The sequence below is a fragment of the Lycium barbarum genome, chromosome 11 (genome assembly GCF_019175385.1).
Source record: "Lycium barbarum isolate Lr01 chromosome 11, ASM1917538v2, whole genome shotgun sequence".
NCBI lineage: Eukaryota > Viridiplantae > Streptophyta > Magnoliopsida > Solanales > Solanaceae > Lycium > Lycium barbarum.
Window position 1 is genome coordinate 19963113 of NC_083347.1, and position 8398 is coordinate 19971510.

Here is an 8398-nt window from a genome sequence, read left to right on the forward strand (position 1 = left end):
CCTTTGTTTACAAAGAGATCAGGACAAGACCATGTAGTCATTATATTCTAGTTTATGTAGATGATCTCTTGATCACTGGTAGCAATGTGACTTTAGTAGAGGAAGCTAAGAATACTTTGCATAATAACTTTAAGATGAAGGACCTTGGACCCTTAAAGTTTTTTTTGGGAATTGAGGTCATGAGGTCAGACAAAGGGATACAGCTTAATTAGAGGAAATGTATGTTAGAAATAATATCTAGTACTGGCTTAAGTGGTGTGCTAAACCCGTTGCTACACCACTGGAAGCTAATTTGAAGCTCACCACTGTGGATTATGATGAGCATGTCGGAGTACAAGGAGATGAGATTCTACAAAATGTTGATAGTTACCAGAAGTTAATTGGGAAGTTGATTTATGTGACCATCACAAGACCTGCATTTGTTTTGCAGTACAACTGTTGAGTAGTTTATGCAACATCAAAATCAATCACACATCGAAGCTACCATGAGACTTGTAAGGTATCTTAAAGGTTCAATGGGAATGGGAATCCTTCTAAACAAGGGACCGGTTGACCAACTTGAAGCATTTTGTGACTCTGATTGGGCTTCATGTCCCAATACAAGAAACCTATGACTGGTTGTGTGTTAAAACTAAGAGATTCATTACTGTCCTGGAAATCAAAGAAACAAGAGACTATCAGTAGAAGTTCTGCAGAGGCAGAGTATAAGAGTATGGCAGCAGCATCAACTGAGATCACATGGATGGTTGGTTTGTTACAAGAACTGAATGTGCAATTAGCAGGACTAGAAAAATTTCACTGTGACAGCAAAGCAACTCTTCAGATAGCAGCAAATTTCATATTTCCTGAAAGGACCAAACATATTAAATTGGATTGCCATTTTATGAGAGAAAAGATCGAGAGTGGACTGACTGCACAACAATAAATACCAACTACTTTGCAACTGGCAGACCTGATGACTAAAGCACTTGGAGGTGCACAACATCAATGTTGTTATCCAAGCTTGGAGTGTTTGATGTCTTTCACCCTCCAGCTTGAGGGTGAGTATTGGAGATATAGGGGTGCAAAGTGTAATTAGACTAGACTATAGGGTGCTTTTGCATAGAGCAGTTAGTTACTAACTAACTGCCTGAGCACCGACTTGACTAGAAGATAAATATCTGATATGAGCATTGTAAGATTTTTCAATAGAAAATATTTCTCTCTCTACTCCTTCCATAACTGCGTTCCACTCAACTTAGTAGGGTTAGCAGCCATGTAAATTGAGCTTGCATGAATTCATTTTAGCACTCAATTGATCTTAGATTAACATTTAATTTGCTTAGACGTACTCAGACTTCGCCCTCGCTGAGTCACTTATAAACCAAAAAGTTCTCTAGCTCATATCGTGGCAATATATAATGGCATCCACCCCTATGTTATGCACCTAGTCACACAAAATAAATGAGAACAAATCTACAAGAACTAAACTAACATGATTTTCTTTGGTGGGCAATTAGCAATAAGACAATAGAATGCAATTTAGTGCAGCTCAGCTTAATTTGCTAGGATAGTTTAGCTTACGAGCGACATGCCCGACATTGACGTTATGCCCATAACAGTGCAAGCAAATACAATACTAGACTCTCCTTCAATAATATCTAAACAACAAAATACAACTTCTAATAAAAAGGAAACAAAAACTAATCAGAAGAGGCTAATATATCTAAAGCTGACCTAGCGCACTACTAACCCCTCTCCAAACACCCCACACTGATTAATTTGATGCCCTGTTATTACTCATGATCAATTTAGAAGCTCGGATACGCATTAAGCCAATTCAACGAACACCTAACCTGCAGTTTTGGGGAGGTCGCGGTTCAATGTTTGTTGCACAACTTGGAGCTTGATGACAACAAGAAACGAATGGACTTTATTTCTTTCCAATCTTTTCCATTTTTCATGCAAGTTTTGCCTTTGGTTTTGTATGTGCTGAAGTATTTCTATAACATAAAATCTTGTTTTTTTCTTCCTTTTTTCTTTTTTTGTTTTTATTCTTTCTTTCCTATAATTCAATTTTGATTTCTATTTAGAGAGATAAAATTTTTGTCATGATTCGTGAACTAATGGACTCTCTAATTTTTTTTTTTCATAATTGAAAATTCGAGGTTGAAATGTATATGTGATATTGCTATAAAGCGCATTTTATTTAATGATAAGGTTATTAATCAACAAAGAAAAATTAAAATTCTTAAAAGATGAGATCAATTCAGAAGCATTTATTTATTAGTTTTAAATATAGCAGACAGAATTCCATTGGTCTAATTTGGGACCTTAGGATAGATTTTGATTCTATCTGACAAACATATAAAGATAAAGAATAGGAAAGGGCCCTTAGATTTATTTGTGACCTCTGAGGAGCCGTATGAGGTGAAAATCTCACGTACGGTTCTGTAATAGCGATGGGCACAGTGATGTTATCATCGACTATGATTATCTAACAGTTCAAGTACAGTTGATATAGTGGAAGCGCAGTCAAAATATGGTTTTTGGGGGTGGAATTTGTGGCGTCAACCCATCGGGTTTATCGTTTTTCTAATTTCTTCTCTAGCCGAGTGTGAAAGATTACCTTTTGATTTACCAGAAGCAGAAGAAGAATTAGTAGCAGGGTATCAAACCGAATATTCAGGTATCAAATTTGGTTTATTTTACATTGCTTCATATCTGAATCTACTAGTTTCTTCATTATTTGTAACAGTTCTTTACTTGGGAGGTTGGAATCTTTCTATTCCGTACATATTTGTTCCTGAGCTATTTGGCATAAATAAAAGGGGTAAAGTCTTTGGAACACTAATTGGTATCTTTATCACATTAGCCAAAACTTATTTGTTTTTGTTCATTCGTATTGCAACAAGATGGACTTTACCGAGGCTGAGAATGGACCAACTATTAAATCTTGGGTGGAAATTTCTTTTACCTATTTCTCTAGGTAATCTATTATTGACAACTTCGTCCCAACTGCTTTTACTGTAAAAGACCACAATATTCTAGATTCACGACTTGTCTCAAAAAAGAGAAAGAAACAAGCATAATTTTTTTTTTATAGATATTCTAAATATGCTCCCTATGATAACTAAATTCATAAATTATGGTCAACAAACAATACGGGCCGCCAGATACATCGGCCAAGGTTTCATGATTACCCTGTCCCACGCAAATCGTTTACCTGTAACTATTCAATAGCCCTACGAAAAATTGATCACATCGGAACGTTTCCGAGGCCGAATACACTTTGAATTTGATAAATGCATTGCTTGTGAAGTATGTGTGCGTGTATGTCCTATAGATTTACCCGTTGTTGATTGGAAGTTGGAAACTGATATTCGAAAGAAACGATTGCTTAATTACAGTATTGATTTTGGAATCTGTATATTTTGTGGTAAACAGTGCAAGCAAATACAATACTAGACTCTCCTTCAATACTATCTAAACAACAAAATACAACTTCTAATAAAAAGGAAACAAAAACTAATCAGAAGAGGCTAATATATCTAAAGCTGACCTAGCGCGCTACTAACCCCTCTCCAAACACCCCACACTGATTAATTTGATGCCCTGTTATTACTCATGATCAATTTAGAAGCTCGGATACGCATTAAGCCAATTCAACGAACACCTAACCTGCAGTTTTGGGGAGGTCGCGGTTCAATGTTTGTTGCACAACTTGGAGCTTGATGACAACAAGAAACGAAGGGACTTTATTTCTTTCCAATCTTTTCCATTTTTCATGCAAGTTTTGCCTTTGGTTTTGTATGTGCTAAAGTATTTCTATAACATAAAATCTGTCATGCACATTTATTTAACTTCAAATCGGATGTATTAATCGGGTGTTCCCGAATATGAAACCTTGATCTAAGCATAGGGCACATTAATTATCCACCTCATTTGACATGTCAGCAAGTACTCAAAGTTAGAGCGGTTAGCTAGATTTTTTGACATGTCATCATATCAAATTGGTTTAGTTAATTACAGTTCATGGCAGTTAATACCGTACGACATTGACCTGGAGTTACTGCTATTTATAGTGAAAATTGAAGTTATACTCCCCCCCTCCAATTATTTTTAAGATAATATAGTAGAGTGTTATTATAAATGATCAAGGGAGAGAAATATTTTTATTTGTTTAAAAGAAATGTCACACCCAAAAAAAGAAAGCAAAAGACAACAAGAAAGGCTAAAAAACGACTTGCTTTTTCAATTGTCGGTATAAATAGTCCTTACCACCTTCCATTTGACTTAGCTCTCTCTCACCTTAATCTTCTTTCTTTTGTGTAAAGACTTCTCTCTGAGTTCTTGGAAAAATTTCAATTCCGGGTCATTCTTTTCTTCATTCTTCTGTTTTTTTTTCTTTTGAAGTATTCTTGCAAAGGTTCTTGATTTTCTTGGAAATATTATGTGAAATTTCAGATGATTTGGATTTGGATATTCAAAACTTGTCGATTTGTGAAACAGTAGAGCCTTCATCTGATATGATTGTGTCATTGTTCAGGTACCAGAAGGAGTGGTTGTTTTGGGCACTTAATCAAGAAGAATCTGAAGTCAAGGCGGTATTCTTGCCGATGAGATGGGTATGGGCAAGACTATTCAAGCAATAGTGCTTGTTCTGGCTAAACGCGAATTAAAGAAAGATTCCAGTATATTTTATTCTTCACCAAGTACTTCCCAGAAACTCCCACTAGTAAAGGGAACCCTTGTAACATGTCCGGTGGTTGCTGTCCAGCAGTGGCTAAATGAGATAAATCGATGCACCATTGAAGAAAGCAATAAAATTCTCGTTTATCTTGATTCCAACAAGCTTAACCACAATATTGAAGAATATGATTTTGTTGTCACTACGTACTCTATTGTTGAGGCGGAATATAGGCCCAGACAATCAAATCATCAGCACAGCAAGAACTCAAAACCTCAGATAGAAATGCTGGCCCAGAAAATGGAATCTACAGAAAAATTGAGTGAAGATGTGTCCAGGAGAAAGTCAGTTTTGCATTTTGTGAAGTGGGATCGCATCATCTTGGATGAGGCAAGTCATATACATTCACAGATTCATGTATTATGTTGTTGTTTTCCTTAATTGGCATTCTGTCTCTGTAGTACCTAAGGTTCGAGAACATTCTTGGTTTCTTTGAGATTATGCAATCTTTTTCTTATAAATACCTGTTTTTCAAGTCTCCATGTTATTATAGTTGTAATTGTGGAGATTGGTATGGTGAACTTTTAATGATCTACGAGGGTTACGAAGAAAGCTATGCAGTTAACTGCTGAATAATCTGCTATCAGCTATGGTTGTTATTAGAGTGTGAAGAATCTTATGGTGGTTAAGAAGAAACCTATACAGTTAACTGCTGAATAATGTAGGTGAGAGTACCTACATACCTCTCCATGATGTTTCAGCTATTAAGACTTAGCAAAATGTAAGAACACAAAATGTATCTCTGTCCTAGAGTTCTTTGCTTTGGTCATCATGTGAAAAATTATCTGTCCTAAAGTTCATTGTTTTGCTTAACTGCTCAACTTGGGAAATTTCATCTTCAATTCTAGTTTACCATTTTCTATCTTTATGGTGGACATGGACGTTCTGTTCGCTCTGTTGCTATTGAACAATTTTGCATGTGGTTTGTAGTTTGTGCCTGTTCTAGTCATCGTGTATCTGTGTTGGTGGTAAAACATGAACTAGCTTCTGAGAGTAAATTCCTAAATTACATGTGTACAAAATATTTTTATCTGCAATGTTTTTACCTGATTGCACTTTTGTGGCATAGGCTCAATATATAAAAGATGCACACTGCAACACAGCAAGAGCAATTCTTGCTTTAGAATCTTCTTACAAGTGGGCCTTAATTGGTATACCCCTGCAGAACCATATCGGAGAATTGTACTCATATGTAAGTTAACTTCTGCAGGTTTAACGTTTTCCAGAACCTTTTATTGTTGTGAGGTTAATTACATTCTTTACTTTTGCACAGGTCCGTTTCTTACAAGTTACGCCTTACACTTATTACCTTTGCAAAGATTGTGATTGCAGAGCACTTGATTATAGGTAGACATAAAGTTTCTTTCTTTAAGTCTTGATTCCTATCCCTGAGGGTGAAAAGATGCAATGGCTAAAAATCTATTTTACTTATTCTTTGCTACTCAACCAATGTTATTGAAATGGTTCACTAACTGTTTGAAATCTCCTATATAATGTCCTTTGATAAATGTAATGCACTACAACTTCTCAGCAGGGTGCCCACATTGCCCCCCCAAACGAGCACGCCACTTTCTCTGGTGGAATAGAGTAAGTTAATGATAATATACATACTTTTGAGGCTTCATCTTATTGCTAGCATGGTAAAGTTGGAATATCTTCTCTTTCTAGTATATTGCAAAACCTTTAGAATCAGTTCAATCCAATGCGGCTGGTAGAGATGCGATGGTTTTGTTGAAGCACAAAATCCTGAAGAGCCTATTGCTAAAACGTACCAAAAAGGAGAGAGCTGCTGATCTTGCACTTCCCCCGAAGACTGTAAGTCTGTCTTACACTAATGCCCTATGCTTCAATTTCATAATAATCTTCTTACCGATGTAGCTTATTACTTATTTTGGATTCAGGTTACTGTGAGAAAAGATTCTTTAGACGAGGATACAAATTACTACTACCAATTCATGTTAAAAGAAACCCTCGCAAAGTTGGCTAAGTATGCTCTCTCTGACATTTTGTTTTCATAAATAGAGCTCTTTTTGCCTGCAAGTTCCACTTTGCTTGTATCTTGCGCAGCAAATTTGCTGGTCACACTAAAGTAGCGTTTTCCCATAGAATTTATTTCATGGGATTGGCTCAGTTTTGTTTTCCTTTTTGGGTTGCATATCCTGTTTTTTTGTCTTATGCATGAAGTACTTGCATGTAATGTGTTTCAGACAATTACTTGTTCTTAAGTAGTTTTGGAACATATTGGGTTAGTTTCTATGTATACTAAATATGTAAGATCTTACAAGTCTTTTTCTTCCCATAAAATTCTCAATCATTTGTGTCATTACCTCGCCTGCAAAAAGTACGAAGAGGATATTTTTATTTCTAACTGTATTTTCATGTTGTATTTTGTGCAGATATGCTCAGGCTGGACCTCTAAGGAAGAACTATCCCTCTTTAAATAAACGCATATAATAGGTACTAAGACAATGTTGTATAAATGACATGCGTGAAACCTGCAGATATATTTATTGTTCTGCTGCTTCTTTTATATTTTTATCTTCTGTTTCCTATTCAATTTTCTGGTGTAATTTCACATAAATCTTTTTCTGTTGCTTCCTGTCATTTGCAGGCATTGAATCATCCTTTCCTTGTGGAATTTTCTGACACCTATTATGGGTGTTGGAAAACAGATGCTGGCTGTGGTAAGCTATCATGTAGCTTATGTCACCGTAACGAGGAAAATCCAGTAGTGAGTTTGTGTACCTCTATGCACCTCCTTCCCCTTTTATTATACTATGAACACGTAAAAATGCTTCTATAATTCTTATGATGGCACCTCACTGCAGGTTACTTCATGCGGTCATGTGTTTTGCATGACGTGTTTTCGAGACAAAGCTGGAAGTTCATAAAGAGTGTCATGCCCTTCATGTGTTAAACCCCTTGAGTCCAGCACAGATAATGATAAGCGGCATTTTATTACTAAACCTACTGTCAAAGGGTTTAAGTCCACAAGTATATTGAACAAAATTAAGCTCGCTCCTTTCCGGACAAGCACTAAAATAGAAGCTCTGGTATGCAATTACATTCTACACTATCATCATATTCTCCTCAGTTTGCTTTTCTTCTTTTCCTTATGTGTTTCTTTCCTTTTCACAAATAGAGCAAGGAGTGTCATGCCACTAATTGATTCTCACAGTTATACCATCTAAATGACCAGATTTAGAACTAAGATGATGTTCTAACCCTAGGGGTGTGAACTCATGATCTTGTATCTCTATTTATGTGCTTTTGCATTGGCGAAAACCCAACTGTTGTTATACCCTATTTTAACCGGGGTCAAAATAGTTTACAACATCCGGGTAATTCCGGAGTTATTTAAAGTTAAGAGTCGCCACCTAATTATTTACGGTGAATTTGGGCACCTAAAGTTTATTAAAGTCATTTTCTAAAGTTAACTCCGTTTTAAATCTACGAAACCAAAATTCTAGGTAAGGGTTCAACTAACTTAGAGGGAAGGTATTAGGCATCCTCTAAGTTCCATTAATAATGGTTAACTGACCGGACTTAGAGTTAATTAGGCTAAGTGTAAATATAGTGTTCTAAATGTTTGGGAAATAACTTATAAATATTGCTAAAGTTTTAAAGGAAAATGTAGTAATGTTATTAAAAATAAGACTTGTAAAAAAT

General features: G+C 35.9%; 1 pseudogene; it reads left to right on the plus strand.

Annotated features, from left to right (window-relative positions):
• Positions 1 to 955: 955 nt before the first annotated feature.
• Positions 956 to 8014, plus strand: LOC132619529 (ATP-dependent helicase rhp16-like; annotated as a pseudogene).
• Positions 8015 to 8398: the final 384 nt, after the last annotated feature.